This window comes from Orbicella faveolata, unplaced genomic scaffold (genome assembly GCF_042242905.1).
Source record: "Orbicella faveolata isolate gen_17 unplaced genomic scaffold, um_ofav_v1 contig_12, whole genome shotgun sequence".
Taxonomy (NCBI): domain Eukaryota; kingdom Metazoa; phylum Cnidaria; class Anthozoa; order Scleractinia; family Merulinidae; genus Orbicella; species Orbicella faveolata.
In genome coordinates, this window is record NW_028301539.1 from 22,382,020 (window position 1) to 22,387,151 (window position 5,132).

Below are 5,132 nucleotides of genomic sequence, written 5' to 3' on the forward strand. Positions count from 1 at the left end.
GTGACCGTGACCGTGACCGTGACCATGATAATGATAATGACAATGATAATAAAAATCAATATGTAGAGAGGAAGCCAGGTAAGCCTTAGCTTGTCCTCATGTGAGTCTTCGATCCAGGTCAAATGGGATTTTGGAAGTGTTGTTTTTTGAATGAGGGTGGCATGGATATATGCATGCAGCCGAAAAATCGGAGAACCCAGAGAAAAACTCTCGGAGGGAGGAGAGAACCAACAACAAACTCAACCCACAGATGACTTTGGGCCAGAATCGATTCCCACAAATATTTTCTGGAGGTGAGCGCTCTCCCCGAGCAGTGCCAGACCTGTTCCCCTTATCGAGGTTGACCTGATTATTGCGAAAAGTAACAGAAAATAATTTCCAGGTCGTGTATGCGAACGTATGTGAAACAGTAGTGCACTTATATTAAACCCGCGGGACGGGGGGGGGATGGGGGGAAGTGCCATATGACAAGGTCGGGGATACTCGTCAAAAGAGTTGAATTAAACCCCTAAAAGAGACCAACCTGAGCGTGGCTCGAGCTTTATTTGACCCCTTAAAGATGCTTATCAGTAAGGGTTTTTTAAAACATTTGACAATAAAAATAAACGGTAAAAGTCTGCGACGTTTCGACCGCTCTTCGGTCATTATCAAGCAAGATGTAAGAAGTAAAATTTGCATAGATATATATAGCTTCAAAGAGGTAAGAATGTGTGAAAATTATTAATGAAGTAAAAATATGTAAAGAGTATGTAAAAGAATTTACAAAGTAGTGCTTAAAACAATAAAAAACATGTAAAACTAATTAAAAAAAAAAAAGATTATTTAAAAACTTTCGCACGAATAGAGTCAGATTGTACATGGAGGCTTGGTCTCAATGTCTCCCTTAAAGATGCCCGACTTAATGAAATAGGCCCGAACCAACGTCTGTTCAGATCAAGGAAGGAGCCTGCCCTTGTAGACCGGATTCGAGAGACCGGCGGAAGTTGAACCTAATGATATCCTCGTCCAACGCCTGGAAGAGATAAAAAATGGAAATAAGAGCGGTACTTTGACAGCTAAAGATAGTGGCGTTGCGTTTTGAACACCCTAAGTGAGACCAGAATCCTTGATTTGCACCCCTAGGCGAGACGACGAACATCCCTAACCTTTTCATATGGGAGTCTCCCCTCTCCCCAACCCCACCCCCACTCCGTCGGGTAATTAAAGACTTACACTGCAGTGCAGGTCCATTAAATTTTCATACACCAATCAATCTGAATGGATATTGACAGATTTGCCGTCAACTTAGGTACCCTGCGAATGCTGTCAGTTCTTACTCAGGAAGTCGGCTGAAAAATGCACTTCATCATGATAAGATGCGATGCGTATTCAAGTTTCAATTCCAAACTATAAAAGTATTCATCTAACATTAAACGTACGGATCTTCATGATTATTGAGGTTGAACTGGGTTTTTACAATAACTGTATAATTTCTCGCGCGCTGATTGGCTCATTTTTATCATCAGTAAGAGTACAGACGGATAAAATTTTAATTTATGCAAGCTTTCAAGTTCAACTTTTAGCTTTCAAATTGTCAACTTTTTGACCAATGAGATTTTGAGAACGAGAAGAGCTATTGACAAAGTTCGCGTCATTTTGAATAAAATTCACTTATCTTTGTTTACGGCGTCTTTTCCCCTCATTTATTCACGGCATTTGACCATTTTGGGGTCCTGTTATTGTATTTAACAAATTGACGTCAGTTTTTGATGCGTCTATCCTCTTATTGATGATAAATTTCGTAATAACATTGACAAAGTTTACTGCGGAACCACTCGCCTGCGGCTCGTAGTTCCACAGTCACTTTGACAATGTTATGACACAACTTTTCATCAATAAGAGGACAGACGCATAAAAAACTGACCTCAATTTGTTAAATTGCAAAACAGTTTCAACAGTGGTTGATCAGAATTTTATTTTCCCTAAAACTTCAGTCAGGCAACTCAAGTCAACCGAGAAACTGATCACCTTGATTAATATATGACCCTACACAGAGTCTCGAGGCAACCACAGGAGGAGAGATAGCTAGGGCCTGACAATACTTCATGGTTACATGGACTAACCTAGCGGCCCTATCCAAGGCTTATTCGAGATTTCAGGATTACACTTCTATCCTAATCAATATCCTTGTGCTATGTCCCTTGTCACGACACCGCTCTCCCAGTACCTCTTTCCTCCTAGGTATATAGATGGTTTATGGCTCCTGGAAGGATATTAATCCCCAGCGGAGTGGTAGCTAGCAGTGCTTTGATCACTTAGGCTACAAAACCTACCGAGAAGGGTGGTGGGAACTTCTTAACTAGGCGATTATGGAGACTTCATTTGCTACAGACCCAGGAGAAATTTTGCCGTGAGCCATTACGGACTGGAGAAGTCTCATAGGGGAATCGCTAAAGTAGTATTACATAAACGGATAACCGCCAAAACGTTAGCCCGGCATCCACCAGCCCTCAAGATAAAGTGATGCCACATGTATGGGTAAAATGTCCAGGCATTTTAAGGCTAAAGCAGACACTTGCGTACAGTTCCACAAATCTGTTCCTCTAGTGGCACTTTACTGGTTTGAGAACAATCTTGTTTTCCGTGTTATTTTCACACTAGGACCTTAGACTAAATATTTAAATCTACATCTTCAAACAGGAAAGAAAAGCAGATAAGGTCCGAAAACTGGGCCTGGTACTCCCTCGGTCAAATGGGGTGAGGGGAATAGGGATAGAAAATTGAGCCCGCGATGTGGAGCAGTTATACTCACGTGACGTTAGCGTGACACCGTCGTAAACGAAAGTTCCATCTCGGAGAACGGTTTTATCAAACTCAAACTTAACAGCTCAAGGATGTCTCTCGATGTGTCCAGTAAAGATCTTTGGAGTGCGACTACTAGAAGTACAATCAGAGAAAGATGTCAATTCATGTTTAACAACGAGCTCTTGAGCGATGTGAAATTTGTCGTTCGAGACTCTGAAGGAGGAAGTGAAAGTATGAAGAAGATTCCAGCTCACAAGTTCTTGTTGGCGATCAGTAGCCCAGTATTTTATGCCATGTTTAACGGTGAACTGGCCGAGAAGAAAGACTCAATCGCTATCTCTGATTGCGATCATAAAAGCTTGTTGGAGTTGTTTCGTTTCGTGTACAGCGATGAAGTGAACTTGAACGCAGACAATGTCATGCAAGTGCTTTATTTGGCCAAGAAATACATGCTTCCTTCCCTCGCTGACAAGTGCACAGAGTTCCTTGGAGAAAACTTGGATGCGTCAAACGTGTTCCATGTGTTGCCAGACGCACAGAAGTACGAAGAGAAAGATCTGGAGGATCATTGTTGGGAAGTTATCGATAAACAGGCGGACGAAGCTGTGAAATCGGACGGTTTCGTGACAATTGAGAAATCAGTGGTGGAGGCATTAGTCGAGAGAGATTCGTTGAATATCAAAGAAGTGGGATTATTCAAAGCTGTCGATTGCTGGGCTACAAAGAAATGTGAAAAGCAAGGCCTAGCAGCAGAAGGTTCTGTGAAAAGACGGATCCTTGGAGAACGGATGGTTAAAGCAATTCGTTTCCCAGTGATGGAACAGAAGGAATTCGCCGATGTCGTGCTTGACTCTGACATACTCACAAAGAAAGAGTTAAGTGACATGATGAAGTACTTTAGTTCTTTACTGATATTTCCGGAGTGGTGTTCTGAGACCATAAGACGTGGTCGTAAGCGAATCAGCAGGTTTGGGTCAGGGGACAAATTAAAACTGGGGTGGTATTATTGTGCCTCGGCTGTTCGAAATTCATTAGTTCTTTCGGTAGACAAAAACATGCGATTGCATGCAGCACGCCTATTTGGAAGCGAAAACAATAAATATTCAGTAACACTTAAGGTAACTGACGCCAATAGGGTTGCTCTAGCAACTAAAGCAGGTAAGTTTCTTTCTGAACTTATGCAAAATGAAGGAGAGGAGTATCACGGCATTGATATCGTGTTTAAGCCTCCAGCTGTTTTACAGGCGGGAAAGCAGTATTTTTTGGAAGCTTCCATTAAAGGTCCACCTTCCTGGTATGGACAGGGTGGCTTGTCCCATGTGGAACATGCGCGCTGGAGTAACACTTTCCTTTGAAAACAAGGCTGGAGCAATAGAATTGAAAAATACAACTGTTTCAAATGGGCAATTTTCTGAATTTGAATTCACGTTATATTAAGTGTATGTCCTGTTATGTGTGAGGTATTGACTCAGAATCGAAGGTCTGCTTTTTTTCCAAAGTCAGTAGTCGTAAGGTCTTAAAGATTTAGTCCAAAACAGGCATTTAAACCATTGCAAATTAACAGATGATTTTTGAAAAAATAAAACATATCTGTATTCCAGCTACATTACTGATGAGCTGTGGGAGGCGTTTTTCTGTAGTAAATAAAAGTAAATTACTGTGAAATAAAGACATCTTGTTACTTTCAGCGAACAAACAAGCTTTTATTGAGGCCTTGGTTTAATGAAAATGTTGTTAGTGGGGGTTGAATAGGTTTTCGTATCGACGGATTTGGCCTTAAAAAGCGCACGGCTTGTGGATTTTTGCGGTAAATCGAGCGGATTCGTGGATTTTGAAAACACAGTGGATCATGGATTAGTTGTAAATTATAGCGCGGATTCCGGATTGTGCCTGTCTTGATGTTCGGATCTTTGGTCCTAAACGAAATTTGGATCAAAGATCTTTCTTCAAACTTAAACTCAGGTGTGAGACTGTTATTAGAATTGTACTATGTTATAGCCATCAAGTATGCTGCTTTCTGTACCATTTGTGCGAAATTAACAATGGCATTCACATTTACCAGTTTACTTTTGAACTTTTATACTTCAGTTTCCGTATGTGATTGTGGTTTTGGATTTGAACAAAAATATTGGCGGATCAACGGATTTGGCGAAAAAAAGGCACGGATTGGCGGATTTGCATAGCCCTGTTCACCCCCCCCCCCTCCTCCCCCCTGTACATTTCGGTGCACTTGTGTTGTGGGGACGATGCGCTATTATCGGGCAAAAGTTGGCATTAAGAGCGGGAGAGCTCCCGCATTGATGTAAACTTTCGCCCAAAAATTATCGCGTCCCCTTGAAAATATCACA

The 5,132-nt window shown here is 41.5% G+C and overlaps 1 pseudogene; it reads left to right on the top strand.

Annotated features, from left to right (window-relative positions):
* Positions 1-2,781: 2,781 nt before the first annotated feature.
* LOC110060001 (BTB/POZ domain-containing protein 6-like) lies at positions 2,782-4,483 on the top strand (annotated as a pseudogene).
* The last annotated feature ends 649 nt before the right edge of the window (positions 4,484-5,132 follow it).